This window comes from Musca autumnalis, unplaced genomic scaffold (assembly GCF_047663935.1).
Source record: "Musca autumnalis isolate F117 unplaced genomic scaffold, ASM4766393v1 scaffold_2, whole genome shotgun sequence".
Classification (NCBI taxonomy): domain Eukaryota; kingdom Metazoa; phylum Arthropoda; class Insecta; order Diptera; family Muscidae; genus Musca; species Musca autumnalis.
Genome location: NW_027411755.1, coordinates 175,513,775 through 175,529,349, shown reverse-complemented (window position 1 = coordinate 175,529,349; position 15,575 = coordinate 175,513,775). Strand labels below are relative to the sequence as shown.

Genomic DNA, 15,575 nt, shown 5'->3' with positions numbered 1-15,575 from the left:
TGTAAAAATATTAAAAATACCTATAACTAAAACTTTCCTTTCCGAAAAAAATAATTTTATCATTTAAATTTTGAGATATTGACGTTTTTAAAGTCTTTAAGATTGAAAATAAATAAATTGAATTGTCATTGGAATTTACTGATATCGATTTTTTGATTTTTGTCGCAGGTTGGGACCACAGTGCACTGAAATATCAATTTAGCTGATGTTTTATTGAAGAAAAATTAATTAATAGCAATTCCCTCTCATGTTTATCAAATAAAGATATAGTCACTATATTATAGTGAGTGAGAACCCAATGTGTACTGCATAGCTCTCACATTGTTTATCTTCATTCATAATACACCCATTGCCGGCCCATACCGGATAACGTTTTCCAGAGTTGGCATGATTTTCTACTTTGTTGACATAGAAAGAGAGAGAAAGAGAAGAAATAAATTGGTCTTACTCTGCGTACTCAAGCAACTATGCAGGACTGAGCAAAATGGAGAGAGAGGGAAATTTAAGGGAGAATTAATATTTATTTTTTGTTGATGTTTCATTACTTATTTCAAAATTTTTTAAACATTAATGCTGTCTAAAATCGTGCACAATGCAAATTATTAAACAATATAAATAAAAAATTGCATAAATGTTTATTTTTTTCACAATTTGCCTGTGTGCTAGCCAATGGTGAGCAAAATAGGAAAAGAAAATATATAAGGGAGAATTATTATTTAATTTTTCTTGTTGCTTCTTAAAATATTTCAAAATTTTTAAGCATTAAAGACCAGAACAGAATCAATCGTCGCTTGCTTTGCTAGCTTCCCCAAATGTCAAATTATAAAGGAATACCAGAGCCTCTTTGCAAATCCGCCTGCGTTCCCCTTAGGAGGCTCTGGCATTCCTTTATCATTTGACATTTAGAAAGCAAAGCAAGCGACGATTAATCTGTTCTGGCCTTAATGGTGTCTAAAATCTTGCCACAAATGAATTATTAAAGAATAATTAGAAAAAATGCTTAAACGCCCAAGAGTTGTAGAAATAATTAAATTATGAGTATTTTACAGCATCCACCAGTGGATGGCCGTGCACTCGGCTGGTGCTAGCACACATGCGAGCTCAGCCCTGAACTAATGCAATGATGAAAACGAAGAGAGCATTTGTATGGTGAATCTTACGAAAAAGTAAAGACGAGTTCTCATCTTGATCATCTATGACATAGATCAGACATGAACGCGTCTTTACGAAAACGGTGATCACAATTCTCACGAACACTTACGCTCAGCCGTGTAGTCGTTGTTGAGAAGGGAACGGATTAACAGGTCTACGGCCATGCAGTTCTTTGGTATTGTTGAGGTTACGAAGTTTCTCGGCAAATTACACACACCCGACCCGTGCATGAGAGAGCAAATGTTTTGATTTGTTTTGTAGCTAGCGTGCATACAAACTTACTAACACACTGTTATGAATTGGCAAAGTTTTTAATACATTCAGATTTTTGTCTTCGCTCTTCTTGGTCGACACTGGTCTACGGATGAACACATTATTTGTTTTAATATTGTTGTTTTTAATTAAAATTACAAATATTAACATATAGTTGGTTATTTGAAATACCTTTTTGGATTTCTCCGTATTGGTTTAATAATAAAAAACTAATAAAAATCTTAAGTTGAAATATTTTATTTACTCTTAGAAAAATTCGGTTCTCTTTCCCATACAATCACCCAGAATAGCATGCTCTTCTTGTGTACCACTGACATAGATGGACAAGTCTCTGAACAAGACTTTCCTTTGCTAAACCACAACAGATGAGAACAAAGAGAACACACTTTGTTGCTGCAATCACGTTAACGTATATGGGTGATCTTGGCTGGTTTTATGAAAAACCCTAACAAATGTATAATTGTTTGTTTATTTGTACAAAAAATTAACAAACCCAAATGAATTCAGAGAAAGAGATAATTTTTAAAAATTAAGATGTAAATTTTTTTCTTGCAATTATTTGAAAAAGTATCAATATTTCGCAATAATGTGTAAACTTTAAAGAGAAAAGGGAACCTTTCATTGTTAAGAGATCTCTACAGAGATCCATTATTTTAGTGTGTTCTGCACAGTAGATTAGATGCAAATCTACTATTTTCAATGATAAGTTTTAGATAGTTGCATTGTGATAGAGGCGCCTAAGGCATTTCACAAAGTTGGTATAGTTCAGCCCTGCTCAGAACGGCGACATTTTCCCTCCCCATCAATTCTTTTTCTGTATTTGGAAACAAAAAAATATTTGTTGAATTTTTTCTAGTTTTTTAATTGTTTAATCTAGAGAATCGTTTTTGAGGACAATAAATATTAATAAAACTTCCACAAATCGTTTTTCCCTAATTTCTTTTAAATTGTATCTTGTTCTCTGTGAGCAGCTCTGGTGTAGCTTCAATTACTGGTGTCGTTCAATATCCACAGACAAAGATGAAATAAATGTTTTTTGCAGTAATTACCGTAATCGGATATGCCAAATATTAAAAGAGAAACTAAGGATTCAGAATATAATTTCATGGACAACATCTTTGGACGTACGGGACCGCTTTCGCATTACTACGGTGTGGGTCTCATTGGCTGCTCTATGCAGTTCTTATATTGATCTACTCTCCCATCCATTGTATATATATTACTAACATGATTAGAGGTTCGCATCTTGCCTGCATTGGTATAGGGGTTTCTCCAACATGGCATCTTGGATGTACATATATTGCATATATTTTTCTCCAGTTTTCTTTTGACATCAGCATTTTCATTATAAAAGTCGGCGATATCATGCCCCTTTGAGTTAAATTTGAATTACAATTTTCTATGTTTTTGTCGCCGAAGAGACATTCTTCCAGACGAATTTTCTAACATTTATAATGTATGTGGTCAACTATGGTGGAATTGTGAGCATGATAATATTTAAATTTGTACTACAAGGATAGGTAAAAAATAAAACTTGAGCTAAAATACCAAATATTTACAATGTACTTTCTAATTTGTCGATCTTGGTAACTTTTCCAGGTTGAGAGTTGAACCCACGTTCCTAATAAAGCGGGTCAAATTTGTTGTAGGATTTATCGGAATGTTCCATTTTACTAAATTATAACAAAAAAACTGCACAATATTTGCATGGGTAGTACAATTTTTTCAATTTTATTTGATTCAAACCTATTCTGGTGATCGCGAAAATTGAACACTTTTTTGTAAATTTTTTTATTATTATCCGAAAATATGGCAACACCGTTATGTTTTTTCTTGTGAATGTTGGCATAGTATAGGACTCTCAAAAAATAAATAGTATGGATCGGTAATACAAACACATCAGAAGATACCTTAACATATAAAAAGAAAAAAAAATGTCAAACCTATTCAGATGATCGGGAGTGTTAATATTACTTCATATTTATATCTATATTATTTCTACTGAATCCTCAAACAGGGCAACAAAATACAATTTAGAAAGTTTTTTTTTCGGTTTGGCGTCTTTTCTCTTCGCACGAGTAAATTTTGGAAGGAACTCTTCCCCGTGAGAAAATCTTTAAGTTTCAAAATATGTATGTATGTGAAACAACACCATTTTAGAACGTTTCGAGAGCCTTAAAAAGTGATTTCTCATGAATTTTATCGAAGAAAACTACGAAACTTTTTTTAGATTTTCTTCAACTGAAAGAACATAACATGTTCTTTTCGTAAAAAATATTAGATTTTACGGAAATGGTGGACAGAAAAAGTCAAAATATTAATGTTTGGCTTGAAAAAATGGCGCTTTTGTCATAAAACGGACCAACAAAATATTTCAAATAAAATCTATCGATGAATTTCTAGATTCTATAGTGGGATTCTCTAACGCATTTTTTGGCTACCGACAAAAGTCGGTAAAGTTAAAACACCAATTTATGAATGAAAAAGTATGAACAAAGTTGGCAACACTGTTGCTATCGATAGGATATATCGACAACTTTATTTTGGTTGCTAACTTACCGACAAATTTCGTTAATTCCCGAAATTATAAGCTTTGCAAATTTACCGATTTTTTTCGGTAACCAAAAAATGCGTTAGAGAATCCCACTACTGATGTCCTTTCTAGATTTGTATAGAATCATTTAATAATTAAGATTTGATCTAAGTCTTCTGACAGAAGACTTGTACAGATGACGTTAAATGCCCAATTATAATTCGAATATCATACAACTTCACTTTTGCTGGCAAAAAATTAAAGCATCAATTGGAACATAAAATAATCTCAACATGGATTTTGTAATCAAAATAGAGATGAAGAGATTTGACTTCAAAGGATGTAGATATCCTGTGAAGCGCCCCTCAAACTTATAATATTTTTTTTTCCTTTATTATTCCACTTGGGAACATAGGGCTTCTACAAGATTGTTCCAACTTATTCTATCGTTACATAATATTTTGATATCATCTAAAGTTGTGTTTGCTTTCTTCAGCTCATTGAGTATGGTTATGCGCCATGTAATTTTTGGGCGGCCAGGGCGTCTGGTTCCTTGTAGGTTCCATTCCAAAGCCATCCTGGAAATACTATTTTGTGGTTGTCGCAACGTATGCCCTATCCATTTCCATTTTCTCATTGCAATCTGCCGGGCGATTGGTTCTTCATTTGCCATCTGGTATAATGCATCGTTTGAGATTTTGTTGGGCCAAAATATTTTGCTTATTATCCGGAGGCATTTGTTGACGAATACCTGGAGTTTTTGTGTTATGGCGTTTGTTACGGGCCAAGTTTCGCTTCCGTAAAGCAATGTGGATTTCACACATGCATTAAACAAACGCAGTTTTGTTTTATACGATATTTGGTTTGATCGCCAAGTTTTGCTGAGTCTTCCGAATACGGACCTAGCTTTCTTAAGTCTATTGTCAACATCCTCTTCTACACCATTTTCTGATGACATAGTAACCCCGAGGTAGCAAAAATTGTCTACATACAGTTAGGCAAGAAATGTATTGCAAAAACCAAAATTGTAGAAAATTTCATATTAATTGTTCATTTATGGCAACAAATTATGTGAAAACTATACGGTTTTTTGTGCAAATCTCTTGCTATAGGTCCTTACAACAATATTCCATCAAAATATGCAAAGGTTATTTGCGATTTATAACAAATACGGTCAAAAGTAAGAATTAACTACTACTTGGGGGTGACAATAAAAGTATTGCAACGGGAAAATCAGTACTATAAAACTATAAAAATTTTGCAAATTTTTGCGGTCATTATGCATTTTTATGACTTTTGCGGATAATAATGGACTAACAGTATTGAATGTAATAAAGTTCAGTGATAAAAAATACGTTCATGGAGGGTCTTCAGACAGGTAAAAAACGCATGGCGCCATATTAACAATAAACAATGACGAATCGGCCACAGGCAAGTATGCCAAAAATGAATATTTGACTCAATATGTATTGTAGAATAATGGAACAATGCAAAACAGTTCGATTTTGGCTTTGAGAACATAGAAATACCTCTGGAAAGTATATGGAAAAAATTGACACCAGTGTAGTATTTTGAAACGACCTACAACAGAGCACTATTTCGTCTCTCAATGGTATTGATATGATTTAATTTTTACTAATTGGATAGATATTATCCTCTGCTATCATAATAAATCCAAAAAATTGCGCCAAATCCAATAAAACCCATCAAATGTGGAAATTAAACCGCTACTGGAGAAGCTGGAATACCGAATAGTTGGGTACTATATTCTTTCCCATGGAAAATAGTATGCGAAATTGGGTTCACCGATATAATAATGATTACGAAGACATCCCCACTGACATCGTTAAGAAATATTTAATAGTCATTAGTCTGAAAGTCAGAAAAATCGATCTCGAAAGCTCCAGCAAAGTCAACTACCACCATTCCAAAGACCGATGTAATATAACAACACAAAACTCTTAAATACATCGGGCCAACATCCTGATATCAACCCTCATAAAATGTTTTGGTCCAATTTAAGAAAAAAATACTCCAAAAACATCCCCCAACGAAGGATCAAGATTTACTAAAAATTGGGGAACCAGTATCCCTAGAGTGGAACATACCGAGCCTTAATTTTTAGTTTAACTAAGCACATTAATGCTTGAATGAATGTCCAAAGTGGATAGACAACTCATTAAGGAACACACCTTTGGTAATTCTCGAAGAAACCATCGATTTGGTAATTTTTGCAATACTTTTATTGTCACCCCCAAATAGTAGTTAATCCTTATTTTTGACCGTATTTGTCATAAATCGCAAATACCCGTTGCATATTTTGACGCAATATTGTTGTAAGGACCTATAGCAAGAGATTTGCACAAAAAACCGTATAGTTTTTACATAATTTGTTGCCATAAACGAACAATTAATATGAAATTTTCTACAATTTTGGTTTTTGCAATACTTTTCTTGCCTAACTGTATTTTAAGGTTTTGTTTTTGATACTAAATGCGTTGTCGCTGGTGGTGTTTATACGCATTGCCTCTGTTTTATCAGTGTTTATTTCCAGTCCAGCTTTGTTTGCAAGCACAGTCAGGTCGTCCAGTTTACTTTCCATATCGCTGAATTTATGGGACAAGAGACATATATCGTCCGCGAAGTCCAGGTCTTCAAGGCGATTGTTGAAACCCCATACAATGCCACGTTTCTTTTCGCATATTTTAATCATAATTTCATCGAGCACTACTGCAAATAAGAGAGGTGAGAGAGGGCATCCTTGTTTAACCCCTGCATTGGTATAAAAGGATTCGCTTTTTCTGTCTCTGTGTAGAACGCAAGTTTCTGCATTATTTTATAGACCTTGGATTATTTTAATTAATTTCATAGGCACGCCAAAGGCTTTTTTGAAGTCTACGAAAACTAAATAAAGAGGTGTTCTCCATTCTAGCGTCTGTTCAATAATTATTCGTAGAGTGTTTGTTTGGTCCAGGCAGCTTCTATGGGGGCGAAATCCGGCTTGTTCGTCTCTGAGCTTTTTTCGTTACTTTCAGTCTATCGTTTAATATGATTGCCATTATTTTGTAGATGGTGTTGAGTAGTGTGATACCTCTCCAGTTGTCACATACAGATAGGTCATTTTTCTTGGGCAGTTTAATTATAAGGCCTTTGTCCCACGAGTTGGGTAGTTGCTCGTTTATCCATGCGTATCGAATATGGGCATATAAAATTTCTGCTAAAGTTGCTGGATTAGCTTGTAAGAGTTCTGATGGGATTCCATCTTTAGCTGGTGCCGTGTTTCTTTTCAGTCTTAAAATGACTTGTTTTATTTCGTTCGGATTTGGTGTTTCTGTGGATATTGAATTGTTTATGTGGTGCTCCATTAACGGTTTTGGGTTCGACTGATTATCTTCGTTTACGTTGCTTATAAACTCAAAGTGTTGTTTCCATCGGTACGTGATCACAATTTATATTTTGATTACTTAGTCGCCCGATAAGTTTATGCAATTCCCTCATGTTGTTTGCTCCTGCAGCAGCTTCTGCATCATTGGCTATAGTTTTAAAATAATTTCTTTTATCTTTTCTGGCATATATTTTCACTTATTTGGCTACAGTTTTGTATATTTGTAACGCTTCATCACTGTCAAGTTTGCGATTTTTCCATTCATTTCTTTCCTGTATAATGTCCACGTATCTTCTGATATCCATGCTTTTCGATTTTCCTTTTGTTTGTAACCGATTATGTCTCTTCCGATATCCTGTAGTGTTTTGCATGTATCTTCCCATGATCTTTTGATCAACTAATCTTCTCTTTGTTTCATCTCTGAGTGATTGGAGATCCAGGCGCCTGATGCCTTCTGTTGAGCCAGCTTGGTGTATCTTCTTTAATTTGATCCTTATTGTTGCTACTAATAGCTCGTGATCGCTGTCCATATCGGCACCTCTTTTGGTGCGCACGTCTTCCAAGCTTCCTCTCCATTTTCGTCGAATACACATATGGTCTATTTGGTTATGCGTATTCCCGTTAGGTGATGTCCAGGTATATTTGTGGATTGTCTTATGTAGAAATATTGATCCACCAATGACTAAATCAAAAGTCTGACACGTTTCAATGAAACGATCTCCATTGCTATTTTTTTAACCCATTCAATGTTTACCCATTATTTGTGAGAGGTTGTGGTTATCAGTGTCAATTTTTGCGTTGAAGTCCCCTGTTAGCATCATTATGTCGCGGTTTGGTGTTTTGCGTAAGGTTGCATATAGTTGCTCATAGAACTCATCTTTTTCTATATCCTCTGTGTCCTCTGTGGGGGCATAACATTGTATGATAGTTAGATATTTTTTTGATACTGGTATAGAACCGCGCTGTTATGATTCTGTCCGATACAGGATTCCATTCAGCAAGTGTCTTCCGTAGGTGTTTTGAAATTATGAATCCCACTCCGCTTTCCGCTCTTTTGTCTTTTCCACTGTACACACAATATTTCCATTTCCTGATATGAGGTCACTCTTTTCACACCATCTCATTTCGCTTATACCCAGAATGTCGATGTTAAATTTTTTGATTTGGGCCTCTAGCTAAGCGAGCCTTGACGATTCTCGTAGCGTCCTGACGTTTCATTGTCCTATTCGTAGCCGTGTTCGTATTCCAATATTCGTCATCATCATTTTCTCTTGTAGTTGTTTCGTTAATCGTTGAGTTTCAGATAAGTGGGTGATCGGCCCTCTGTATCCTATGATGGTGTTGGGGCTGCCAACTAAAGACACCATCCCGCCTTTAAGGTAAACACATTTGTATAGCGAATCGCCTGATCCAAAACAGACATCCGCTTTTCGCTGTACAATCGCCGTTTATTAGTTTTCTATGCGCCGATTGTTCCTCGATGATTGCCGTACCGGTTGACTCAACCTCCGCCATCCAAAGATATTAAGGGGTCAGCTGCCTCTCCTTAAGCCTGATTTTGGTCACACCCAGGTATTTTATTTTCCTGGTACTCCACCTTTCGGCCAGAGCGTCCCCAATTCGACAATGGGAATTGTTTGCTTAATTGTTTTCTTTTAAAGTAAATAATGATTTTTTGAAAAAAAAACGTTGGTGTCCCGAATTTAATGTTATATTTCTATAATGTAGAGAAAAAATGCCCGGAGTCGAGTTATTTTTTTCGACTCAGACTCCGACTCTAGTAAAATTGATCGACTCCGAAACCCTGGTTCATATATCCACTTCCTTTCCTCGGATAGAAGCTACATAACTGCTGTTGATACCGTTTGAAAACACCATGAACCATTACCCTCGGATTGTCGAAAATACGTGTTCTGGTTATTAGAACCGCCTCCGTTCTGTGTGCAGCGAGGGACAGTATTTCTGATTGTAGCCAACTCTAAATTCTCCACAGGCAGTCTTTTGCAGCTATTTGTGTTAAGGGTTATGTGGGTTGGTGCATTTCAGAAAGAGTCTACAGAAGTAGTGTTTTTTTTTTTTTGAGAAAGGATATATAGAATTACCCTTACTTTCAGAAAGAGTCTACAGAAGCCCGCTTTCTTTCAGAAAGGGTTTACAGAAGCCCGATTTTTTTAGAAAGGGTCTAGAGAAACCCGATTTCTTTCAGAAATGGTCTACAGAAGTCCGCTTTACTTTAGAAGCTGTCTAGAGAAGCCCGCTTTCTTTCAGAAAGGGCCTTCAGAAGCACAGTTTTTCTTTCAGAAAGGGTCTATAGAAGCATCCTTTAGACGATAGAAAAGTTTTATGTTTTTAATGTATCATAAAATTTCGATACAAAACTAACTAATCCAATCCGTGTTCCAATGAAAATAGAGTATACGATCGACGTCACACTATGGTTTATTGACTGGCTGGCCGGTTGTGAGTGCGCGGTCGATTTTCGTCATGACAGTGAATTAACAATATTCCCAGCAACTCTTTCTGTTATTTCCTCTGAGAATGGGAGATGTTATCTTGAAAATTACATTGCAAAATTTTTTTTTTATTTAAGAGAGTTATCAACTAATTCTCTCTTTGTTTATGAATACAAATTGAGAGCATGTCAAGATAACATTCACTATCAATATTTGAGTTTTGCTGTTTTTGTATTAATAAAAGAAAAAATCATCATCAACAACAACAAAGACAAGTTTAGTTAACGTTTTTAATAAAATTGTACACAAAACTCTAACGAAGAATTCATAAAAGTTCAGTTGCTGTGAGAAGTTCGAGCGTGGCGGACGGTTGAAAAACTTAAATTCGAATTTAAAAGTCGGCAAAAAAGCGCAAAGTGTGGTGACAAGTAGAAAGAAAAAACAAAAAAACCAAAGCAAAGGTAAATGAATTAACAAAAAATAAACGAACAAAAAAAAAAAAATACACGCTGCCGGTTTGAAAGATGTTGTTGTAACCAAGAAAAAAAACAAGAATTTCAAAGATTTGAATGAAGATTGGAGTGATAATCAATAAAAAACGACAAACATAACGCCAAAAAAACAGTGAAAGTTTAAAACAATAAAAGTTTACAAATTGATTATGAAATAACTTCAAATTTGAATAATTTATTTCTAATGTTGAAATGAAATGAAGAAAAAAACATGTGTTTTGTTTTTGTTGAAATAAATGTTTAACGAAAATTGATGCAGTGAACACAATTAAATTGTAATTGATTTTTTTGTCATTTATTCAATTGCAATTGAACAACAAATCGTAAAAGAAAAAAACAATACGAAAACCTTGGATCACAACAAAAACAATTAATTGCCATTTTAATAGTTACAATTATTGTTGTAGTTAAAAAACAGCAAGTAAATTATTGATAAAACCAACAACAACACCAACAATAGTAATTAGTCAGAAATTTAAACAATTCATGTTCTTTTTTTGTTTGGAGAAAAAAATCCCCCAATCGAACTTCATTGTGTATCTTCTTCTTCTTCTGTTCGATTTACATTCAAAACGTAACGTTCGTTAAGCCAACCAACCCATTGAACCCACAAAAAATACAGCACATGTCGGCATTATGACTTACCATGACGTCACGTGTCGAATGACTAGACGATTTTGCTGTTTTTGCTACAATGTTTAAGTTAACGACAAACTCACTGTGGCTAAGTCAATTTTTTTGCTGATAACAAACATTTTAGCATTGACACTCCCCGTACCTTTTAGCCTTTTTTGGTTACGGACTTTCTTTCCGTTTAGTGTTATAACGGTTACAAATACTGATTGACTTATCTCGACAAGCGGAATCGGTCTGACCACGATAATTCGTCCAGCGTATGTTCCGGAAATAGGTCACACATTGAAGAATTTTAGTTTTCTATAGACCCTTTCTAAAAGAAAGGGTACTTCTAAAGACTTTCTAAAAAAAGATGCTCCCAAAGACCCCTTGTGAAACAAAGGGTGTACCTATAGACCCTTCCTGAAAGAAACAAGGGGTGCTTACATTATAGACCCTTTCTGAAAGAAGAAAGAGTGCTTCTCCACTGGCCTTTCTGAAAGAAAATGTACTTCTATAGACCATTTCTGAAAAAGGTTACTTCTATAGACTACTTCTGAAAGAAGGGGTGCTTCTATAGACCATTTCTGAAAGAAAGGGTGCTTCTTTAGACACTTTCTGAAAGAAAGGGTGCTTCTTTAGACCCTTTCTGAAAGAAAGGGTGCTTCTTTAGACCCTTTCTGAAAGAAAGGCTGCTTCTTTAGACCCTTTCTGAAAAAGGTTACTTCTTTAGACCCTTTCTGAAAAAGGTTGCTTCTATAGACCCTTTCTGAAAGAAATGATGCTTCTTTAGACCCTTTCTGAAAGAAAGGGTGCTACTATAGATCCTTTCTGAAAGAAAGGGTGTTTCAATAGACCCCTTCTGACTGAAGATGTGCTTCTATGGACCCTTTCTGAATGAAACTGTGCTTCTATAGACCCCTTCTGACTGAAGATGTGCTTCTATGGACCCTTTCTGAATGAAACTGTGCTGCTATAGACCCCTTCTGACTGAAGATGTGCTTCTATAGACACCTTCTGACTGAAAATGTGCTTCTATGGACCCTTTCTGAATGAAACTGTGCTTCTATAGACCCCTTCTGACTGAAGATGTGCTTCTATGGACCTTTTCTGAATGAAACAGTGCTTCTATAGACCCCTTCTGACTGAAGATGTGCTTCTATAGACCCTTTCTGACTGAAGCTGTGCTTCTATAGACCCTTTCTGAATGAAACTTTGCTTCTATAGACCCCCTCTGACTGAAGATGTGCTTCTATAGACCCCTTCTGACTGAAAATGTGTTTCTATAGACCCCTCCTGACTGAAGATATGCTTCTATAGATCCTTTCTGAAAGAAAGGGTGCTTCTATAGACCCTTTCTAAAAGAAAGGGTGCTTCTATAGACCCTTTCTAAAAGAAAGGGTGCTTCTATAGACCCTTTCTGAAACAAAAGGTGCTTCTATAGACCCTTTCAAAAACAAAAGGTGCTTCTATAGACCCTTTCTGAAACAAAAGGTGCTTCTATAGACCTTTTCAGAAACAAAAGATGCTTCTATAGACCCTTTCTGAAACAAAAGGTGCTTCTATAGACCCTTTCAGAAACAAAAGGTGCTTCTATAGACCCTTTCAGAAACAAAAGGTGCTTCTATAGACCCTTTCTGAAACAAAAGGTGCTTCTATAGACCCTTTCAGAAACCAAAGGTGCTTCTATAGACCCTTTCTGAAACAAAAGGTGCTTCTATAGACCCCTTCTGACTGAAGATATGCTTCTATAGATAATTTCTGAAAGAAAGGGTGCTTCTATAGATCCTTTCTGAAAGAAAGGGTGCATATATAGACCCTTTCTAAAAGAAAGGGTGCTTCTATAGACCCTTTCTAAAAGAAAGGGTGCTTCTATAGACCCTTTCTAAAAGAAAGGGTGCTTCTATAGACCCTTTCTAAAAGAAAGGGTGCTTCTATAGACCCTTTCTAAAAGAAAGGGTGCTTCTATAGACCCTTTCTAAAAGAAAGGGTGTTTCTATAGACCCTTTCTAAAAGAAAGGGTGCTTCTATAGACCCTCTCTAAAAGAAAGGGTGCTTCTATAGACCCTTTCTAAAAGAAAGGGTGCTTCTATAGACCCTTTCTAAAAGAAAGGGTGTTTCTATAGACCCTTTCTAAAAGAAAGGGTGTTTCTATAGACCCTTTCTAAAAGAAAGGGTGCTTCTATAGACCCTTTCTAAAAGAAAGGGTGCTTCTATAGACCCTTTCTAAAAGAAAGGGTGCTTCTATAGACCCTTTCTAAAAAAAAGGGCGCTTCTATAGACCCTTTCTAAAAGAAAGGGTGTTTCTATAGACCCTTTCTAAAAGAAAGGGTGCTTCTATAGACCCTTTCTAAAAGAAAGGGTGCATCTATAGACCCTTTCTAAAAGAAAGGGTGCTTCTATAGACCCTTTCTAAAAGAAAGGGTGCTTCTGTAGACCCTTTCTAAAAGAAAGGGTGCTTCTATAGACCCTTCCTAAAAGAAAGGGTGCTTCTATAGACCCTTTCTAAAAGAAAGGGTGCTTCTATAGACCCTTTCTAAAAGAAAGGGTGTTTCTATAGACCCTTTCTAAAAGAAAGGGTGCTTCTATAGACCCTTTCTAAAAGAAAGGGTGCTTCTATAGACCCTTTCTAAAAGAAAGGGTGCTTCTATAGACCCTTTCTAAAAGAAAGGGTGCTTCTATAGACCCTTTCTAAAAGAAAGGGTGCTTCTATAGACCCTTTCTAAAAGAAAGGGTGCTTCTATAGACCCTTTCTAAAAGAAAGGGTGCTTCTATAGACCCTTTCTAAAAGAAAGGGTGCTTCTATAGACCCTTTCTAAAAGAAAGGGTGCTTCTATAGACCCTTTCTAAAAGAAAGGGTGCTTCTATAGACCCTTTCTAAAAGAAAGGGTGCTTCTATAGACCCTTTCTAAAAGAAAGGGTGTTTCTATAGACCCTTTCTAAAAGAAAGGGTGCTTCTATAGACCCTTTCTAAAAGAAAGGGTGCTTCTATAGACCCTTTCTAAAAGAAAGGGTGCTTCTATAGACCCTTTCTAAAAGAAAGGGTGCTTCTATAGACCCTTTCTAAAAGAAAGGGTGCTTCTATAGACCCTTTCTAAAAGAAAGGGTGCTTCTATAGACCCTTTCTAAAAGAAAGGGTGCTTCTATAGACCCTTTCTAAAAGAAAGGGTGCTTCTATAGACCCTTTCTAAAAGAAAGGGTGTTCTATAGACCCTTTCTAAAAGAAAGGGTGCATCTATAGACCCTTTCTAAAAGAAAGGGTGCTTCTATAGACCCTTTCTAAAAGAAAGGGTGCTTCTATAGACCCTTTCTAAAAGAAAGGGTGCTTCTATAGACCCTTTCTAAAAGAAAGGGTGCTTCTATAGACCCTTTCTAAAAGAAAGGGTGCTTCTATAGACCCTTTCTAAAAGAAAGGGTGCTTCTATAGACCCTTTCTAAAAGAAAGGGTTCTTCTATAGACCCTTTCTAAAAGAAAGGGTGCTTCTATAGACCCTTTCTAAAAGAAAGGGTGCTTCTATAGACCCTTTCTAAAAGAAAGGGTGCTTCTATAGACCCTTTCTAAAAGAAAGGGTGCTTCTATAGACCCTTGCTAAAAGAAAGGGTGCTTCTATAAACCTTTTCTAAAAGAAAGGGTGCTTCTATAAACCTTTTCTAAAAGAAAGGGTGCTTCTATAAACCTTTTCTAAAAGAAAGGGTGCTTCTATAAACCTTTTCTAAAAGAAAGGGTGCTTCTATAAACCTTTTCTAAAAGAAAGGGTGCTTCTATAAACCTTTTCTAAAAGAAAGGGTGCTTCTATAAACCTTTTCTAAAAGAAAGGGTGCTTCTATAAACCTTTTCTAAAAGAAAGGGTGCTTTTATAGACGCTTCTGACTGAAGATGTGCTTTTATTGACCCCTTCTGACTGAAGATGTGCTTTTATTGACCCCTTCTGACTGAAGATGTGCTTTTATTGACCCCTTCTGACTGAAGATGTGCTTTTATAGATCCTTTCTAAAAGAAAGGGTGCTTTTATAGACGCTTCTGACTGAAGATGTGCTTTTATTGACCCCTTCTGACTGAAGATGTGCTTTTATTGACCCCTTCTGACTGAAGATGTGCTTTTATTGACCCCTTCTGACTGAAGATGTGCTTTTATAGATCCTTTCTAAAAGAAAGGGTGCTTTTATAGACCCTTTTTGAAACAAAAGGTGCTTCTATAGACCCTTTCTGAAAGAAACCATGCTTCTATAAATCATTAATGAAACAAAAGGTGCTTCTATAGATCCTTTCTGAAACAAAGCGTGCTTCTCTAAAGACCGATTCTGGAAGAAAGGGTGCGTATCTAAAGATCCTTTCTGAAAGAAATAGTGCTCCTATAGACCCTTTCTGAAAGAAATGGTGCTCCTATAGACCCTTTCTAAAACAAATGAAGGATGCTTCAATAGACCCTTTCTGAATAAAAGGAAGGATGCTTCTATAGACCCTTTCTGAATAAAAGGAAGGATGCTCCTATAGACCCTTTCTGAATAAAAGGAAGGATGCTTCTATAGAGCTTTTCTGAAAGAAAGAGTGCTTCTATAGCATTTATGTTATGTTCGCGGACTACTCTGGCGCCGCATAGTTTACAACAGACCGACTTATTGTGTTATATGTGGTTAACAAGGTTTCTTTG

General features: G+C 35.8%; 2 protein-coding genes across 18 annotated transcripts in view; one reads left to right on the top strand and one right to left on the bottom strand.

Moving 5' to 3' along the window:
• The window catches only part of LOC141394869 (uncharacterized), a 61,950-nt gene that overhangs the window by 19,740 nt on the left and 26,635 nt on the right, over positions 1-15,575 (bottom strand). The window lies entirely within an intron of this gene.
• Positions 10,100-15,575, top strand: part of MRP (Multidrug-Resistance like Protein 1) — a 117,926-nt gene continuing 112,450 nt past the window's right edge. For 10 of the 17 annotated variants that reach the window (XM_073969955.1, XM_073969957.1, XM_073969958.1 and 7 more), the window contains exon 1: positions 10,115-10,257. The gene's annotated coding sequence lies outside the window, so the exon portion shown is untranslated. Of the gene's footprint in view, positions 10,258-15,575 lie in introns of all 17 variants that reach the window. The other 7 variants (XM_073969951.1, XM_073969961.1, XM_073969966.1 and 4 more) reach the window with 3 other exon arrangements.